This window comes from Giraffa tippelskirchi, chromosome 13 (genome assembly GCF_054371585.1).
Source record: "Giraffa tippelskirchi isolate mGirTip1 chromosome 13, T2T-mGirTip1v1.2.pri, whole genome shotgun sequence".
NCBI lineage: Eukaryota > Metazoa > Chordata > Mammalia > Artiodactyla > Giraffidae > Giraffa > Giraffa tippelskirchi.
This window is the reverse complement of record NC_137287.1, coordinates 47,492,227-47,512,928: the sequence shown is the minus strand read 5'-3', so window position 1 is coordinate 47,512,928 and position 20,702 is coordinate 47,492,227. Positions and strand designations below refer to the sequence as shown.

Sequence of the window (20,702 nt, the reverse complement as noted above, 5' to 3'; positions counted from 1 at the left end):
GAGTGAAGAAAGAGCTGTGGCCTCCCATTCACCCTATTCCTTTATCAAAGAGCACTGGAGGTGGATGTCTCTTTTCCTAATTTAATGTTTCTGGGGTTCAGGAAGTACCGTGTATAGCATTAGAGAGCCATGGGGCCTGGACCTAACACCTCCATTCTCTGATTGAGTGACCATAGGATTAACCCAAGGAGGCTTAGAGTCTACTTTTATAAAGCAGGAGTAATAACAGTACATGTATCTCAAAGATAATATGAGTAGAAACTTGACATACTGCCTGGCACATATGGGCTAGTTAATACATGTTAGCTAATATCATTACCAGGAATCCCACAGTGCCAGTTGTGTTACAAGTTGGTTTGTACCAAAGCCAGTGTTACAGTACCTGTTGTTACAAACCTTCAGACAACATCATCTCTATGGATTCTCCTCCCTGGATCATGTATGGATGCTGTCTGTGCAGACATGGCCCAGAAAATTACGTAGCAGGAAGATAAAATGCAATTGTATAGCTAGAAGTTAGGCTAGTGATTTTTAAATTGTATTCCTTGAACCAGCAAAATCAACATCACTTGGGAACTTGTTAGGAGCTGCAACAGACCTACCCAATCAAAATCTCTAGGCCCCCTACCCTATCCCTCAAAGCCCCAGGAGATATTGAGATTATGCTAAAGCTGGAGAAGACTCTTGAGAGTCCCTTGGACAGCAAGGAGATCAAGCCAGTCAATTCTAAATGAAATCAACTCTGAATATTCATTGAAATGACTGATGCTGAAACTGAAGCTGAAGCTCCAATACTTTGACCACCTGATACAAAGGGCTGACTCATTAGAAAAGAGCCTGATTCTGGGAAAGATTGAGGGTAAGAGGAGAAGAGGGCAAGGATGAGATGGCTGGATGGCATCATCAACTCAACAGACATGAGTATGAGCAAGCCCTGGGAGATAGTGAAGGACAGGGAAGCCTGGCGTGCTGCAGTCCATGTGGTTGCAAGGAGTCAGACAGAGCTGTGTGACTAAACGACAACAACAACAACGAAGTGCGAAAGCCACTGAGCTAGACTCTGGGACGCCATTTCCTACTTCACACAGAAAGAGCTGAGTGGACAGAGCAATCCAAGATGGCGTGCCTGCAGCTCACAGCCACATTTGGATGAACAACTTAACAACCTTGCCTGTTCCTGAACACTCGCCGCTATGGCTGGGAACGGCCTGTCAAACTGCAGATTTTTCCTTTTCTCTTTCTCTCCCCACTTCTCTCCCACAAGACACAAGATAGTTCCTGCCCAGGCATCTCAGATTACCATTTTTTCCCTCAAAGCCAATTAAAGGTCTCTAATCCCTCCTGTGTTTACCTAAAGGATGAATTTGATCGGAAGAGATGAACAGGAAGGGCAAAATCCTAGAAGGGCTTGGGAAAGGAAGTTTCTGCTACAGTGGTGGGAACACACCCTTTCTCAGTAAGCTTCTTACAAACTGGGGAATTTTTTGAATTACAATTCTCCATCCAGCCTGATTTTCATCTCAAGCTCACAATCATGCTTTCAAAGGCAGTGCCTGACTTTATTCTTAGTATTAATACTCTGGAGATTTTTTTTCCCCAACAACATCTCAGGAATCCCCAAAGTGATAGTTCAAATCATTTGAATTATTCCTTTTTGTAGGTTGAAAGGAGGTGAATATCAGCAATTTTTATGATTAAATGTAATATGTGGACCCAAGAATGTTTATATGGGACTCACCATTCTGCATTACTCAGGTTATTTTTTGAGGACTTCTGGGCATAGATTTTCTCCTTAATGTGGTTATCCAGAGTTTGCCACTTCTGGGCCTGGCTGAAGTCCTTGTGTAAGTAATTTGACCTCCCAAGACTCACTTTCCTTATCTCTAAAGTGGGAGTGCTATTACCTTCCTTACAGGTAGATGTACAATTGAACAGGAAATTCTACCTGCAGTGTCTGGTGTGGGGCCTGTATTCTAACTGGCATTATATGCTTTAGTGGCCTTGTTCAGTGAAGCTGGATTAGCACTTGGAACTCCTATCTCCACCTCTTCTGCTAGCTCTTAGCTCTGTTCTACATGTGTGTAGGGGGTGATTCTCCAGGTCATAATTGTTCCTCATCTAGAAATAAGGGATCTGGGCATCTTTTTAAGGCCCTTAAACAGGATGCATTTTTATGAGATGCTAAGTAAGTGAAATATTTTTTCTCCCTTAAGTAAACATTATTATTCTTCATTTCAGAGAAGTGTCAGATGAATTTATTTATGTGTTTTGGAATCTCTGTAGGAGAAGAGAAAGCAGCCCAGCAAACGAAGGCAGAAAGTTCTGGCTGCATAATTAACTGGATTGTGTAACCTCTGAGTACTGCCTTAACCTCTGAGTATCTCTGGTTTCCTGTCTTGCACAAGAGGATCACATGCTTGCCTCAATCTACCTCAGTGAGGATGGAGGTGATAGAACGAACTAGTGCTTCATGAAAGTGCTTTGAGCTTTGGAAGCAGAGATTTTACACAGATACAAAGTATTGTTACATTACACAAGGATGATCATTTTTCTTTGGCAATAGTCATGACACCAGGAAATCTTATCTTCTAATACAGTTCAAAAGCAGAATGAGAAAGAATAAAGTTGTTTTTTTTCCCCAGTAGAACCATCATCAGCCCAGAGATGTTTTGGAGGGTGTTATAGAAATATTCTCAGTGGTCTTCAAGAGCAAGGTTAAGAGCTCCCTGCACTTGGTTCTTCCTCCCCTATACAGAGGTAAGAGTCCTGACAGATTGTCTTTAGTTATTAGATGTTAAAAAGGTAAGTGGGAATCTGATACACTGTACATTGGGCTGTTGACAAGAGACCTTGTGAATTTTCAAAGGCGGGTATTGATTGGAAATTTGCATGTGTTCCCAGCCAGTTTGTTTATAGGAGATGTCCTATTCTTGGAAGTAAATAAGGAGAAGCAATTCAACATTTCCATCAATAAAATGGCTTTACTTCTGCTGGTAAAATGTTCTGTGGCTTATTTTAAACTGAGAGTTGACTAATGCTGGGTGTACAGGGCCAGGCACAAGCAAAGAACTGGGAAGCTTCACTTTTCTTAATGTGGGGCTGTTTGTATTTGTAAAGAAATGGGGTTAGTGATGTTTGAGTGGGGAAACTGGAATCTGGGGTCTCGTGTTTTTTTCTTGTTAAGTTCAAGTGCTTCTAGTTTTTTGTTTATATCAAACTATGAAGATGAAACTCATGCACATAAGGAGAATCCTGTAGAACTGCCAACAAAAAAATGTCCAATGGCTTGGGTTCTTTGGCAATTTTAGCCACCCACCATGAGACGATCAGCAGACTGCTGAGTAGAGAGATGTGTATTTTGAATACCTTCCTCCCTCAAAAACATTCCACTCATTACCACTGATACCCACTCATGGGGCAGTCGACCTGCAGACATTCGTCGTTTTTTGCTCTCTCCTCTCTTTTTCCTCCCTCTTTAAATTAAAATACAGTTGACAAACAATTTTATTAGTTTCAGGTGTACTACGTAATGATTTGAAATTTGTGTACACTACAAGATGATCACCATGATAAATTTAGTGACCACCTGTCTCCATATAAAGTTAATACAATATTTTTGATCATATTCCTTAAGCTGTATATTATATACCCACATGAAATTTATTATATAACTGGTGGCTTGCACCTCTTAGTTCTCTTCATTTATTTCATCCATCCCCACCTTTTCCCTTCCGGCAATGTGGACATTCCCTGTTCTTCTTTAAAGAGTAAAAGCTTGTAAGAATGGCTTCGTCTTTCTCATTCTCTTTCTGCTTGTGTGTTCATTACTGATTTCCTATTTACATCCAGAGCCCTACCTGTTGTTTTTAAGTAGTTACACACAAGCATAAAGATCTGAAGGAAACCCTCAACCAAATCTATGCTTGTTCTAGCCACCTTCTTTCATCTCCTCTGTAGAAGAAGGGCAATCAGGATGACTAATGGCTGCCTTGGAAGTGATTAGTTAAGCAAGTGAAAAGTGAATTAACTAGCTAACCCCAAGGCAGGTCAAGACAGAAAAATTCCATAGTTATATCATTTGGTGTCCGTGAGATGGTAATTAAAACTTTCTTTTACATTTTTAATTTGACAAATACCAGTTTTCTTGTGTGAGTCTAAATAGATTGTGGTTTCTACAGAAGCGATTTGGCTTAACATATATATATATCTATATATACATATATCTATGTCCATATATACTGCTATGCTTAGTTGTCCAGTCGTGTCTGACTCTTTGCAATCCCATGGACTGAAGCATGCCAGGCTTCCCTGTCCTTCACTATCTCTGAGTTTGCTGAAATTTATGTCCATTGAGTCAGTGATGCTATCCAACCATCTCATCCTCTGTTGCCCTCTTTTTTTGTCTTCAATCTTTCCCAGCATCAGGGTTTTTTCCACTGAGTCAGATCTTCGCATCAGGTGGCCAAAGTACTGCAGCTTCAGTTTCAACATCAGTCCTTCCAATGAATATTCAAGACTGATTTCCTTTAGGATTGACTAGTTTGATCTCCTTGCAGTCCAAGGGACTCTCAAGAATCTCCTCCAGCACCACAATTTGAAAGCATCAGTTCTTTGGCATTCAGCCTTCTTTATGGTCAGACTCTCACATTTGCACATGACTACTGCAAAAACCAAAGATTTGACTCTATGGATCTTTGTTGTCAAAGCAATGTCTTTGCTTTTTAATATACTGTCTAGGTTTGCCATAGCTTTCCTTCCAAAGAGCAAGCATCCTTTAATTTCACAGCTGCAGTCACCATCCATACTGATTTTAGAGCCCAAGAAAAGGAAAATCTGTCACCAGTTCCACTTTTTCCCCATCTATTTGCCATGAAGTGATGGGATTGGATGCCATGATGTTAATGTTTTGAATGCTGAGTTTTAAGCCAGCTTTTTCATTCTCCTCTTTCACACTCATCAAGAGGCTCTTTAGTTCCTCCTTGCTTTCTGCTGTTAAAGTGGTATCATCTGCATCTGAGGTTGTTGATGTTTCTCCTGGCAATCTTGATTCAAGGTTGTGATTCATCCAGCCTGGTATTTCACTTGATGTACCCTGCATATAAGTTAAATAAGTGACAATACATAGCCTTTTCATACTCCTTTCCCATTTTGAACCAGTTGTTCCATGTAAGGTTCTAACTATTGCTTCTTGACCCTTACACAGGTTTCTCAGGAGACAGGTAAGGTGGTATGGTATTCTCATCTCTTTAAGAATTTTCCACAGTTTGTTGTGCTCTGTCTGTGGAATTCTTCAGGCAAGAATACTAGAGTGGGGCCATTCCCTTCTCCAGGGGATCTTACTGACCCAGGGATCAAACCCCAGTCTCCTGCATTGCAGTCAGATTCTTTACATCTTGGAGAAGGAAATGGCAACCCACTCCAGTAATCTTGCCTGGAGTATTCCATGGACAGTGGAGCCTACAGGCTACAGTCCGTGGGGTTGCAAAGAGTCAGGTATGACTGAGCAACTATCACTAACTCACTCTTTACATCCGAACCACCAGGGAAGCCTGATACATATGTGTGTGTGTGTGTATATACATATATATAAAATATACATATGTATATATTTAAGGCAGGATTTGCTGTTTACCTTCGTTAGAGATGTAGAAACTGCATGAACTTGGCTCTAGAACTGCCTCTCTTTTTAGAGGTCTTCAAAACACCCCTGCGTGGCTAGAGCACAAAACATGAGTTGTTACAACTATTTCAGATGTCACCGGAGAAGTTAAGCTAGGAGGTGTTTTTTACTGTTAATAACATCTAGCTTCAGATGCCCTGGTAACCAGGTTGAATGTCACTGCTGATTTACTTACGGAGAAGGCAATGGCACCCCACTCCAGTACTCTTGCCTGGAAAATCCCATGGACGGACGAGCCTGGTAGGCTGCAGTCCATGGGGTCGCTAAGAGTCGGACACGACTGAGCGACTTAACTTTCACTTTTCACTTTCATGCATTGGAGAAGGAAATGGCAACCCACTCCAGTATTCTTGCCTCGAGAATCCCAGGGACGGCAGAGCCTGGTGGGCTGCCGTCTGTGGGGTCGCACAGAGTCGGACACAACTGACGCGACTTAGCAGCAGTAGCAGCAGCTGATTTACCAGGTTTCCTAAGTGCACCTAAGACAGAACTAGTTATGTAGCCTTTACCATCCTGGCAATTTATAGGTGGTAATGCTGCCCAATCCAGCTTTCCTCCTCTCCTTGCTGGTTTGAGCTGTTGGTCCCTTCAATTCAGTGTTTCTTTTATATTCAGAGACAGTAAAGCTGTAATTCAAGGGTTGGGGGAAGGGGTTCTGTTAGTTAGCAAAAAGTGTAATGTGAGAGGAGGTAACTTGACATGGGAATGAAGGATCTGTTCTTGGCTAGAGACTCAGTTCTCCAGTTCTCTCATCCTTGGAAGCTGAGCATCCCTGGGCAACGTCCTTTGCTTCTGTTTCCTCACCTGTTAAATGGGCTAATGATAATTCAACGGTTGTGAAAGTTAACTGATGTACAGAACTATTAAGCTTTCCATAATCATTAGCTCATATTACTATTGATTCTGAGAAGTTGAATCAGAATAACGTATTCAAATTGGCTTCCCAGATGACTCAGTGGGAAAGAATCTGCCTGCCAGTGCAGAGGATATGAAATCCATCCCTGGGTCAGGAAGATCCTTTGAAGGAGGAAATGACAACCCACTCCAGTATTCTTGCCTGGAAAATTCTATGGACAGAGGAGCCTGGTGGGCTACAGTCCATGGGGTCACAAAGAGTCTGAGCACACGATTGAGCACACACACAGTGTATTTATGCCAACCTTAACTATCTGAATAGGAGAAACAAAGCTTATAAAGATGAATTTGGAAGAAAAAATGTTGCCCAATATGAGAAGAAATCATGTTATTTTCTTTTGTCCTCACTCCTTGGCATTATTGAAAACCACTTCAATTTGGGGGGAATGTTTCAGAGTAAAGCAGTCCAAACATCACCATTTTCTATACAAGTCACAGTTTCATTCTACCTTGAAATACTGAGACGCCCTGGGAGGCAGGGAGCTGGGAGAGGAGAATGAGAGATGTGGTCAAAGAGTAGGAGAGAGGCCGGTAGGGAAGGTAAAGGGACTCAGGGGAGGAGGGGGCCTCCACTGACTCTCTCTAAGAGAACGCTGATTTTGAAGATAGCGCATCACCAAAAGGCTACTAAGTAAGAATATGACTTTTCTGTGAGGAAAGATTCTGGTGAGATGAATGGAAACTTTGTCAGTAATTGCTGTTGCTGCTGTTCAGTCTCTAGGTCGTGTCCGACTATTTGTGACCCCATGGACAACAGCACGCCAGCTCCTCTGTCCTCCACTGTCTCCTGGAGTTTGCTCAGATTTATGTTCCCTGAGTTGGTGATGCTATAATAGCCTGTCAGGAATAGCTGCTGTTAAATTGCTGTTCTCTTTTGCCTGGTTTGAGTTCCCCTTAAAGCAGACATTGAATAGGCGGTTCATTTAAAAGATGACCCTTGAAAGCCCAGTGAGAGAGTAGAAACAGACAGAAGGGAGGAAGGCAATCCAGGATGTGTTGATGGGCCAGTTACGGTGGCAGGCAGTAGTGCCCACTCCTGCTGGGGAACTCCCTTGGAGTCATGTGGAATGTACCTCCCCAGGGAAACCTGAGGGACTGCCATATAAGCATTTTATTCAATATCAAGTCTTTGAGTATCATAAAGATGCAATGGAAAAAATGGAACAGAGACTCTGTTTGTTTCTAAAAACTTTTTATACTTGCTTTGCCTGTAACAACAACGAACCTTGTCTCTGTTCCCTAGGGTAATCCTAGTTCTTAGAATAGTTCCTGGCACTTAAAAAATGCTCAGTTAATAATTCTTGAGTAAACCATGAATGACTTTTCAGTGACTCACAGGGAATGTAGTCCTGATGGCTATAAAGTCTACATTCTACATTTGAAATCATAAGTATTGTTCTAGGACCTGAGTGAGAGTGAAAGTCGCTCAGTCGTGTCCGACTCTTTGCGACTCCGTGGACTATACAGTCCATGGAATTCTCCAGCCCAGATTACTGGAGTGGGTAGCCTTTCCCTTCTCCAGGGGATCTTCCCAACCCAGGGATCGAACCCAGGTCTCCTGCATTGCAGGTGGATTCTTTACCAGCTGAGCCACAAGGGAAGCCCAAGAATACTGGAGTGAGTAGCCTATCCCTTCTCCAGTGGATCTTCCAACTCAGGAATCGAAATGGGGTTTCCTGAATTGCAGGCAGATTCTTTACCAACTGAGCTATCAGGGAATGATGATGAATTCCAGCTCTTTCTAACATGATGTATATACATGACCCCTCATCCCTCACCCTGCCACTTATACACATGAACTTAAATGTGTTTGAGCTTAAATGTGCTTAGACCATTGGGCATGCCCCTTACCTGATCATCTGGAAAGCGTCCCCATCATCTGGGTAAAGTAGGGACATTTGGATGTCTTCAGATGTGTATCTTGGTAGGACACTGGTGTTGATATCCAAAAGATATTTATTGAATAATTACACGAAAGTTTCAATTTTTATTTCTAGAGCTCAAAACAAGCAAAAAGTTTTATAAGATGTGACTTATAAGAGATCCAAGGACTGTACAAAACCATCTTTAGCAAACATCTAGATTCTGTGAAATATCTGTACCCACATTAAGTTTAATATAGAGTTTATTAAAAGACTTAGGTTTTTATCGCTTCTTAATATTCTGAATGGAGTCCAAAATGGTTTTAAAGCATCCTTTGAGTTGCCTATAAATACCTCCTAGTTCATACTAACACAAAACTTTTTCCTTCTGGATGTTTTACTTACAAACATCATTTCTTTTATTTTCTTAGGAGTCTGGTCTATTTATTACTGGGCTGGTCATTTCCACAGCAAACACTTCACTGGTGAGCCTGTGGTTCATCAGCTATATAGCTTAATAGACAGTTAACCCAGATTTAACTCACTTTGTCAATTTAAAAAGAATTAGAAGACAATAGCGTTTAGTGAACTTTTCAGACTCCATTGAACATCATTTGCTCTTTTCTGCACAGTACAAAAGGGACGCCGGCACCTTGTCGTGTCTCGTGGTTATCGCTAATGCAATAGTCGTCACTGCATTGCAGAAGGGTGGCTGTGCCAGCTCATGACACGCCACACACATTGATGTCCATGTGCTGGATATCCAGCAAGCTCAATCTGTGATTCTAATCAGAAGAGCTGTTTCCTATTCATATCTAATTATCTTAATTGCCACCGCTTCCCATTGTGCCACACAAGCAGATAAGAAAACCATTAGTTAAAAATTGTCAACTCCACAATGTAACACAGAATCACAGGCATTTTATCACGTGGTTTACTGAAGTGTGGGAAATGCATTTGCTAATCTTTTGTGTTAGGAACCCAAAGACGTTTCAAGGAACGAGAGCCAAATTCCAGCAACCTGAGCTGTGGAACTCGTGCCTTCGTTGTGTGCAGGTATTCCATCACTGATAAGGCAACTTTTAGGCTTCGGGTTGCTGCTGTCTTTGACTTTCAAGTGATGGCTTTTGGTCCAACTCCAATGAGTGCTCCATTTTCTGGCCTTGATCTATTGAAGAGGGAAGTTGCCTTTTCCCATGAGCCCCTTCAAAAATTAGCAGTCCAATTTAATAGTTCAGCTGCCTCATTTGGGCAGCGGCAGAATTCAGACACATCTGTAGCCATCTCCTGTCAGCCCCAAAGCTGATAGATTCATTACAAACAGGTCTCTTGGTTTTAGTCAAAATAATTCAATTTCCTTTCTGGGAAAAAAAAAGTTTTCCTTAAGTTACTTTGTTTTTTCCTCCTTTTCTTTCCCTCCCATCAGTAGATCAAAACGTTGGGCCCTTCTTAACCCTAATTCAAACATCATTTTAGAAGTTAACACATTTGAGTTCCAAAAGCAACTCTTTTAACTCCTGTCTTGTGGTCAATAAGGGGGCTAAGTCGATGTATAAACAATGTCAGATGGTGTCTCACACATGGCACTTAAGAAACCTTACCCCTGATACTGCCTTGACCTTGGGGCCTCCGATCAGACTGTCTTGGTGACATTGAACAGGGAGGTTTCAAAGAAAAGACCTGTGTGGTCCTGGGACCTTGACAGCCCGGCCTTGGGGAGAGAGTGCTGAGTACAGGCCAGGTCTGGGCCTGCTGTAGCCACTGAGCATTTTAGTTTGGCTCCTGACTTGACTCCAGAGCCAGGTTTGAGGCTCATTTTTCTTCTATTGGTTCCATTTCTCATCCCACCTGCTTCTCAGTTGATGGAGTTGCATTGGGCCCTGATGGATCCAGGGATACCTTTCAGGGAAGCCCAAACAAGGCAAACTCAGCACTCAAAAGGCTTAGAGAAGTCTCTGAGGATAGCAAGGTGGCAGTCTGCTGAACAGGGCAGTGTTTTGATGTAGTAAAAGTTCTGCAGACAGTGTCTACAGCAGACATGACTGGTTTCCTGAAGGTCCCTGGCAGGTGATTTTGGGGAATACCAAGAGCTTCTGGTGTTTCTGTCTGAGGGCGTCCTATAACCTCCAGGGTATGTGTGGCCTGTTTACAGGGCAAATGCTCCAAGGAAAGGAATTAGTAAATTGGCACCCTGCTTTTGGTCCCTCAGTGCGTAATTCTGAGGTGCATTCCACAGAGCCCTTCGGGAGCCAGAGGTTGTGCACTCAGTTTCCCACAGCAATCCTCTAACAGACACACTGTGTACCGGCTCTGCTTCCCTTCCTTTTCTCTCTGCTCCCCTCTCACACTTCCACTTCCTTGGGCATTTCCCAAATAACATGCCTGCACCCAAGTCTTTTCCTTGGGGCCTTTTTTCTGAGGAACCCAAACTACACCCGAGTAAGATAAAAATTTAGTTGTCATAGCAAAAAGAATGCAAGGGACCCCCTGAGAGCTCCATCTCCCCCAAGCAGATATACCCTGGTGTCTTGGTTTGGATTCCCCAGAAACAAACACTAAGATGAGGACTCTTCACAGTTAGTTTATTTGGAAGAAGATTCCAGGAAATGCTGGTGGGGGGTAGGGAAGTGAGACAGGGAAGGGACGGAGGAGATAAAGTGAGTGCTGTTAAGCCACTTCCCACTTTGGGCAGCTGGAGCCCGGTCCTGCAGAGGCACTCTGCTTCTGGACCACCAACAATGTGCCTCCAAATCAACAAGTTCAACCCCATGGACTGCAGCACGCTCGGCTTCCATGTCCTTCACCATCTCCTGGAGCTTGCTCAAAATCATGTCCATTGAATGGTGATGCCATCCAACTATCTCATCCCCTGTTGTCCCCTTCTCCTCCTACCTTCAATCTTTTCCAGCATCATGGTATTTTCCAATGAACTGGCTCTTTGCATCAGGTGGCCAAAGTACTGGAGCTTCAGCTTCAGCATCAATCCTTCCAATGAATATTCAGGAGACTCTAAATGCTTACAAATATGTCTCTGAAAGGAGAGAAAATGCGAAGGAGTCACGCATTCTCTCATTCAGTAAACGTTTGTAAAGCTCTCTCCATGTGCAGAGGAAGGTGGCCTTGCTGGAGTGTGAAGACTTCTTTCCTGTAAGGAGCTCCATGGTAGCCTGCACAGAGGGGCAACTGACTTTTAATCCTGACGAGACCTCTTGAATTCACGGGCTGTTATGTAGATCACAGACCTGAGAATTAGGAAATGTGTATTCTCATCCCCACTCTGCCCTTGACCAACCTTGCTCCCAAGACCTCTGTTTCCTCTTGTGCTATAACTGAAGAAGTTGGCATAAGATGTTCTGCGGGCCCTTCCTGCCTGGAATGTGGTTTCCAAGGATCCATGTGTAGAAATGGGTGTGGTTTTGAGAATCATTTGCTATGTGTAGCCTCTGGTCTGGAGGCATTTCAGGTTAAGTGTTGTCTGAGCTGGAAGAAAAGTTGGAGCTAGAAACATATTTTTTTTTTTTTTTATTAGTATAAATTAGCAGAGGTTCATACATTTTCTGCTCTTTTTTATTTTTAGGAAAAGTAAAAACTATTACAATATTGTAAAGTAATTAGCCCCCAACTAAAATAAATAAATTTATTAAAAAAAAAAAAAGGATAAATAAATAGAAACATATTTTTATAATTAATAGCAGTGATGCTTAAGGAAACACCATGCTCTGTGTAAGCTCACTTACCTAGCTGCTGTTGTTGTTCACTCTCTAAGCTGTGTCCGATTTTTTGCGATCGCATGGACTTCAGCACACAAGGTTCCTCTGTCCTCTACTGTCTCCTGGAGTTTGTTCAAATTCATGTTCACTGAGTCGGTGATGTCATCTATCTCATCCTCAGCCACCCCTTTCTCCATTTGCCTTCAATCTTTCCCAGCATCAGAGTCTTTTCCAATGAGTTAGCTCTTCACATCAGGTGGCCAAAGTATTGGAGCTTCAACTTTAGCATCAGTCCTTCCAATGAATATTCAGGGTTGATTTCCTTTAGGATTGACTGGTTTGATCTTCTTGCTGTCCAAGAGCCTCTCAAGAGTCTTTTCTAGCACCACAATTCAAAAGCATCAATTCATCAATTCTTTGGCACTCAATCTTCTTTATGGTCTAACTCTCACATCTGTACATGGACTACTGGAAAAGCCATAGGTTTGACTATACGGACATTTGTTGGCAAAGTGATGTCTCTGCTTTTTAATACATTGTCTAGGTAATTCGGAGGTAGAATTGGAGCCAGAACCTACTTTCCTATTACTCAATTGATGGATCTTTCTATTAATCCATGAACCATACTCTGTGTCAAGCTATAAGGAATAAGCCTTCCTAGATGTGGATTAATGGCTAAAAAAACACACTTGATCCAAGCACTGTGATCATGAAATTGAAAGATCCTCATTTAAGGGCTTAACCCAAATCTCAGGCTATAGGCCTCTTAGGAAATCTCTCCTGCTGAATTGATTCTATGTACTACCCATAGAACTCCTAATCCCACCTATAGAGATTGCTGTGAAGTGGAAAGGTGGACCAAACAAGTGGATTAAAAAGATCCAACCTTATCATGAGTGCTTAGCTCACTAGATATCACCTGTGTTATTTAGCCTTAGTTGATCTATATTGGGGCTTCCCAAGTGGCTCAGTGGGTAAAGAATCCTCCTGCATTGCAGGAGACGTGGTTTAGATTCCTAGGTCAGGAAGATCCCCTGGAAGAAGGCATGGCAACCCACTTCAGTATTCTTGCCTGGAGAATTCCATGGGGAGAGGAGCCTGGCGGACTACAGTCCATGGGTTGCAAAGAGTCGGACAGGATTGAAGCAAGTGAGCAGGCTTATATGATCTATATTCCAGATGTAACAAAGTTTTTTTTTTTAAAGTAGAAAGAATATATATATATATATATATTCAGGATGGAAGGTTGGTAATAGTGACAGACAAGGAGAGGGAAGTGAACTGTGGAAAGAAGTAGGGGAATCCAGACTCCTTAGACTGTGAAAGGAATTTAGATGTGAGTTGAGAATGTGAAGACACACCAGCACTGCTGCTTCCCCTGTGAACACATGTGCCTTGATTTCATTCATCGAATGACCAGCTAGATGGTAACACCTTTGGCATCAGATAGGACTGAGTTTAGGCTGGTGATCACAGGGTGAATTATAGATATTATGCAAACCACTTTCTATTTTCTGGCCTGATCTTCATTCATGTGCTCCATCATATTCCATCTGAGTAAAATTTTAAGCATTAGAAAATCCAACACAGTAAAAGTCCACTCTAGACTCTAGTGTGGTCTATGGACCAGCGTCATCAACATTACTTTGGGAGCTTGTTAGAAATGCAAGATATCAGTCCTGACCCCAGGCCCATTGCATCAGAATATCTGCATTTTAACAAGATCTCCAGAGGATAAGATAAAATTTTAGAAGCACTATCAGAGACCTGAAATGCTGTTCAAAACAAGCAAATACTTCCTTGAGTGGAACCACTGAAAAAAAAATCTCAGCCAAAAATAGACTTCTTAAGGAGACCTTGCAAACAAGTGGAAAAACTGAATGTAATTCAAATAATCAATACAATGACTTCACATTTAGTGCTGTTGTGAGCTAATATTGAAACAATGTTAAATCAGACACAAAGCTTTTAAGAAAAACCTGCTTTAGTTTTTTTCAGGTGTGAAGGTACAGGAAGATGTTAGTTACACCTTAGTTCATTCTACAAAGGATAGGCATGCTGATACTAGGCATAACAATAATTAATGCAAAGAAAAACTCCAGGAACTGGTCAAGGGCTGTTGTGACAAACTGTCTTCATTCCATACATGAAATAGAAGGTCTTGAGACTCCCACCTTGTCTTTGAACCAACAGAGGTAATTGTTAATCTTAGTTCTGAAACAACCCCAGCCTTTTTTAGTAGGGAATCTGAGACATTTGTAAAGAATGGAGGTTAAAGTTGGCTTTTTCTTTTTCAAAGACCATGAAAGGAATCATTTACAAAACAAACCTCAACAAATTACATTTTGTTGGGAGAAGTGGTGAAATTTTTAAAGAGAACAAACTTTTAAAAGCAACTTAAAAGATTTGAGAGGTATCCTTTCACTGGCAGTGTTCAACAGATTAATTACAAACCATTTTATATAACCATGTGAAGGCATGCAATTGCCTCTTGACTGCTAGGCTTGGAGAGGCACACGGTCACTTCTGCTGTGTTTCATTTGCCAAACCAAGTTCTGTGGCCAATCTTAGATTCAAGGGATGGAAAATAGACTCCAACACTTGATGGAAGAAACTACTAAATTACATTGCATGGAAGGGAAATAATTGGGAGAAAATTTGCAATCCATTTACAACATCAGGGCAGGATGATTGCCATAGCAAATAACCCCCAAATCTCAGGATTTTGACACAATAAAGGTTTATTTCTTGCCTTTATTACAATCAAGTAAGGGTGGGCAGGGAGTGGAGGTGGGAGGACTCTGATCCACACAGTCACTCAGGAACCTAGGTTCTTTCTGTCTAGCTGCGATGTCATTCAAGGTCATGTAGCCTTCCACCATGTTTTCTGTTTCCAGCCAGTAGATGAGGGAAGACAGCAAATCTGTAGAAGGAACATCTCCTAATCATCTCAACCTGGAAGTGTCATTAAAATCACTTTTCCCCCTTTGGGAAACCCAGAACTGAGTCATGTGGCCAAATACAGCTACAAGGGAGGCTGGGAAATGTGGTCCAGCTGTGTTAGGAGGAAAAGGGAAGACATTTGTTGAACATCTGGCCAGACTCTGCTGCAGCTACAGACGCTGTGACTGAGGAGCACGTTCCAGGAGAAGGGGTGCCTGGACACATTTCAAAATGTTGACTAGTGACCCGGTGCAGTGGACTAAGTTTAGAAAGACAAGGTCATGATTAGGAAGGGGAGACAGACCCAGGTCCCCCCCTAGGAGATGTAGCAGAAATCTGGGAAAGGGTTTGGAGAGACTTTGGACAAAGTATGCATTTTGGAGGCAGTGGAACTTTAATAGGAGAAGGCAGGAGTGAAGGGCATAAGAAGAGCTTGAGCCACGTGGGGAGACTGGGTTTGCATGCTTGTTTGACATTGTTGCCTCTGATGGGGGCTAAACTTGCCGCCTTAATGTGGGGCGGCTCTGTTAGTGCTGGTCAGAATAATGTACCCCTTTAGGGCTACATTAAAAAGCTGTGCTTGGTGCCTCATTTGCACCTGCAAAATATGCACATACATGCGCAGGCCAGAAAAGGCTACACTCAGAACATGCATTCTTACGTGAACTGCAGGTAATTGCACAAGCAAACAGGAAGTTGCGTAGGTATGCAGGCAGTCTCCCACTGGAGAGCTGTGTGTTGGCATGGGCAGGCGCGTGCCTTGTCCATTTGCAAAGGGTTTTAAAGGATTCTGTGGAGGGGAGGGAGGGAAAGCAGGCCTCCAGGCATCTACTTCTCCAGCTACAGCTGTCCTTTGTCCTTCTCAAGGTTTTCTTTCTGGGCAGGGCCAAGTTCAGGGCATGTTTGTGGCTGTAGGAAAACAATGCCTCTTCAAGGTCTTTACGGGAGCACTCATGCAGGGGGTTTGGTCTGAAAGTGTGTCCCCCCCCCACCGGCCGCGCCCCGACCCCCGACACTCATGTGTTGGGATCCTCAAGCCCCGTGTGATGGTGTTTGAAAGTGGGGCCTTTGGGAGGTACTTGGGTCCTGAGGGTGGAGCCCTCCTGAATGGAATCAGTGCTCTTATAAAAGAGGCCCCAGGGCGCTCCCAGGCCCCTTCCATGAGTGAGGACACAGGAGGAGCTGGTAACCTGAAGGAGGGCCCCCACCTGACCGTGCTGGCTCCTTGATTTCAGACTCGCAGCTTCCGGAACTGTGAGCAGTAAATTTCTGTTGTTCATAAGCCGCCTTGTCTGTGCTGTTTTGTTACAGGAGCTGGACAGGCTAAGACACAGGGTTTGCAGGTGGCTTTGTGGACCTGTGTTCATTCTGTGCTGGGAGTTTGTGGTTTGCTGACGGCTGCTGTTGAGTAAACTCTTCCTTTGAAATTCTCTTTGCTGGGTTCTCTGCGTCCTGGTTTTCCTCCTGATTCTGCTGGTCATCCTCCTTTTTCTTTACTCACTGTCCTCTTCATTTGTCCCTTGGATGTTTCCCTGTGAGCCTGTCCTCAACCATCCTCTAGATTTCTGGACCAGCATTGTCCAGTAGAACTTTCCGCAGTGATGGCAATGTCCTCTATCTGTGCTGCCCTGTACCACTGAGCACTTGACACATAGGTAGTGGGCTGGAGGAAATGAATTTTACATTTGATTTAACCTAGCCATAGGTGGTTGGTGGCTACTGTATTGCAGGCATACTGGGTTTGTGTGCTTGTTTGACATTTAGAGCATATGCTCTAGAACATTCTTTACGGGAAATGTCTTCACCACTATCCATCCATTACTGCTGATCTGAATCCCTTGCCCTACATGCTTTTTGGGCCCATTTTTGCCACATCTTGACCTGGGTGGTCTGTGGTCCCCTCAAATGCAGTGTCCCTAATGTTCAACTCTTTACTCACAACACACATTTTCTCCTGGTCTTCCTCCTATCACTTTACCCTTGCTCATTTTTTAGAAACTAGTTCTGATCATACCATGTCATTCATATATTATCATCGAGGTGGATCCAGGTTTTGGGGAACCTAAACTTATATAAATATGCTCCTTAAGGAAAAGAATATAAAAGTGTGAATGGAAAAGTAGATTCAGTGTTACAGGGGTGTGGGTAAGTGAGAGTGGTGTCCCTGAAACTTAGCCTTTATTCCCTGTACTATAAACTGGGCCCAGTTTGTAATTAGAATATTTTATAGTTTCTGGGTTTGAATCTCAATTTGACCTTTTTCTTGCTGTATGAACTTGGGCATAGTACTTAACCATGGTGAGAGTCAATGGGCTTACTGGAGTTAACAATAATAATGCCTATTCAACTGAGTTGTCACAAAATTAAATATTATATAAAAAGACATACATCTAGAAGGTATTCCTTGAAAATAATTTTATTCCCTTGTTCTCATTACAGAGGGAATAGTACAAGCAATGATAGTAATAATGTATCAGATGCTATGTTCACCACCTTACACAGAGTATCTCACTTATTCTTACAAGGTAGGTACTTTTCTGTCCTCATTTTACAGATGGGAAACTGAGGCCCAGAAAAGGTAAACAATGTGTGCAAGTTCTCACATGCTAGTTAGGAGGGGAGCTGGGATTCAAACCCAGATTCACAAAGAGTCAGACATGACTGAGCAACTAACTTTCACTGTTACAGGTGGAGGATGGAGATACAATACATGGATGGAACTCACTCACCCTGTGTTCTTAGCCTCAGGCCTTGAGCAGGGCGTGCGGGATTCTTCACAGCCCCTTTACATCAGTTTGCTGAGTTCCAGCCGCCTGTGTCTGTGGTCTTGCCAGCCCAGCCTCTGAACATTTCATGACTGGAGTGCTCTGTTTCTTTCCTCATACTGTTTCTTTTCCTTGGACTGCCCTTCCCTCCGCCTCAATCTCCTGTGTGCTACTCTGTGTTTCTCTGTGCTGTATTTACATCTTAATGTAACACCCTTTACTGCTCTCACTGTAAAGGAGTTACTGAAAGGGTTTTATTTTCCTCCCCAAACAGCACGGCATCCTGTCCTTCACAGGAGCTTCATAGATGCTTGTCTCCTGAGCAACTGGTCTGCTGTTACCTCACAGGGGAGCTTTGAAAAATATGGAAGCTTGGGCCCTCCACTCCCAGGCCACATACATCAGGCTGCGCTTGGGTTCAGATTCACTGACCTAAAGGATTATGTTTTTCCCTCTTTGAGCTGAAGAACCAAGTCCTAGCTCAGCTCTGCAAGAATACAGAACCTCGGGCTTCATTTTATCTCTTCCCTTGATTTTCCCTTCACCCTTTATTTTAAATCATAAGTCAGTTTGCTTTTTGGCTTGCATTTTTGTGAGTGAGAATGTTAGTTGCTCAATCTTATCTGACTCTTTGTGACACCATGGACGGTAGCCCACCAGGCTCCTCTGTCCATGGAATTTTCCAGGCAAGACTACTGGAGTGGGTTGTCATTTCCTTCTCTAGGGGATCTTCCCGACCCAGGGATTGAACCTGGGTCTCCCGCATCGCAGGCAGACTGTTTACCATTTGAGCCACCAGGGAAGCCTTTTTATAGGTCACCTAATTTAATTTTGCAATCATTAGAGGTACAAATATAAATGGTGATGATGCTATTGATGATAACAGATTCACCCTGGAATGACGGAAAACTTTCTTGACAGCTGCCTATTGGCAGACAGGTAGAAACAGATGGATAGAAAACACAAGATAAAATAAAATTTAAATTTTGAAGAAAAAATTCTCTTTAAATCCAGGGATATCAATCACTCTAGAAAGAGTCCAAGGCCATGGCTGTGCAGCTCTCACGTGGCCACTGGGCTTGTGGCTTCATCTTTCTTGGACCCTTCTTTGATTTAAGCTTTATTGAGAAGATGAAAAAAAAATCTGTTAAGAAAGGTGTATTAAGTGAAATCTTGTAAAATAAATTGCCTTGTTTATTTTAAACTACTGACATAGATACATATGCAGTGTCTAATTCCACTCCTCAATTCTTGTTATTTGGGGGACTGGACTTCCCTGGTGGCTCAGCTGTAAAGAATCTGCCTGCAATGCAACAGCCACAGCAGACTTGGGTTTGATCCCTGGGTTGGGAAGATCCCCTGGAGGAGGAAACAGCAGTCCGCTGCAGTATTCTTGCCTGGTCATGGACAGAGGAGCCTGGGGTCGCAGAGAACTGGACAGGGCTGAGTTGACTTAGCACGCAGGCACTACTCAGGTGTGCTGATGTATCAGGTAACATCCTCTGAGTGCACCAAGCGTGGGCACCGGGTACCGCTGTGGGATTTCTCCATCTGCCGGCCTCTGCCCTGACTCATCTGAAAGCCAGTGTAGGGGCTGTGCCTGTGAAATGGCTTTTGTCCTCACATTTTAGGTGCTCTGAGGGCTCCAAATGGCAAAATGGAGAGGAGTAGCCAGGGAAGAGGGCCTGGTGAGGCTCCCTTAGTCTCCAGCAGGTCTTCTGCCCAGGCGCGGCCCACGGGTGGAGGCGGCTGGGGGCAGGCCCCGCAGGTGGGGGCTCCAGCCCTGGCAGCCCCTGTGCCCAGCACCTCCTTAAAAGCCGGTTATCCCCGCTCCTCCCAGGGAGCTGGCCCATTACCATTTCATCGTGTTGGGGCAATGCTCGCCCTGCGCCGCGAACACTGACTTCAGGCTCTCTTTTCCAGCTGAGTTACAGGGGGCAATGTGAGGGCTGCGCTGCTTGCCCAGCTCCAGCCGGCCTGGCAGCCGCTTGAACAGTCTCCAGGAAAAGCTGTTCGCCTGAGCATTTAGGGACAACAGAGATTGTCATAGGCCGCTACAGCGATTTATCAAAAGAAAGGAAAAGCAGAGAAAAGACCCTGAGGTCTGTCCCCAGCCGCCTGCTCGCTTTGCTTGCTTTCTTTCTCGGTCTCTCGTCTATCCCTCTCTTTTCTCTCCTCCTCTCTTTTTCCTTTTACTCTCTTCCTCTCCCTCGCTCCCTGCTTCTCTCCCCCTCTCCCTCTTTGCTCTCATTTTTGAAAGGAGAGAGGGGCAAAGGCCACTGTGTTTTAAGGCGATGCTTGAGGGACCTAGTGCCTCTTTTCTACACCTAAACACAGCACCCCAAGTGAAGGGAGCGGGTCCCCAGGGTGATTATCTGTGATGTGCAGGGCCTGAGCGCACGCTCCTGCGCGCCTAAATCGGCGCACACGCACCTGCGCACTCTAAGTGTCGCCAGGCTGTGCTGGAACGAGGAACCTCTCCTTGGGAAGGTAAGACAGGTGGTCCTCTCCTTGTCGCGTCACAGTGGTCCTGACCTTGAGCCCCTCCCCTGGTACAGCGCCGGCTCCAGCTGAGGCCACTTGGCGCTGTGGGCCCAGGCCGGCTGGCTTCCGCGGGCTGGTCCTTCTCCGGCCTGCTCAGCCCCGCCGAACTCGTCTTGCCTCGGGACGCCTGACAGATGCAGACGCAGCTGCTGGGAGGGCAAAGCTTCCAGGGGAAAAGCCAAGAAATTGCTTTCGATGATCATTTCAGCTGAGCCTACCCACCGAGGGATCATTGGGCAGGCTGCGTCGGGGGGCACTGGGCTCAGAAGGCAAAGGAAAGCCA

General features: G+C 43.9%; 1 long non-coding RNA gene across 1 annotated transcript; it reads right to left on the bottom strand.

Moving 5' to 3' along the window:
* Positions 1–14,890: 14,890 nt before the first annotated feature.
* Positions 14,891–18,167, bottom strand: LOC145531576 (uncharacterized). Its single transcript, XR_014072544.1, has 3 exons — positions 17,840–18,167; positions 16,319–16,773; positions 14,891–15,090 (listed from the first exon to the last, which is right to left on the bottom strand). It is a non-coding gene; the product is annotated as an uncharacterized LOC145531576 (long non-coding RNA).
* Between the last annotated feature and the right edge of the window lie 2,535 nt (positions 18,168–20,702).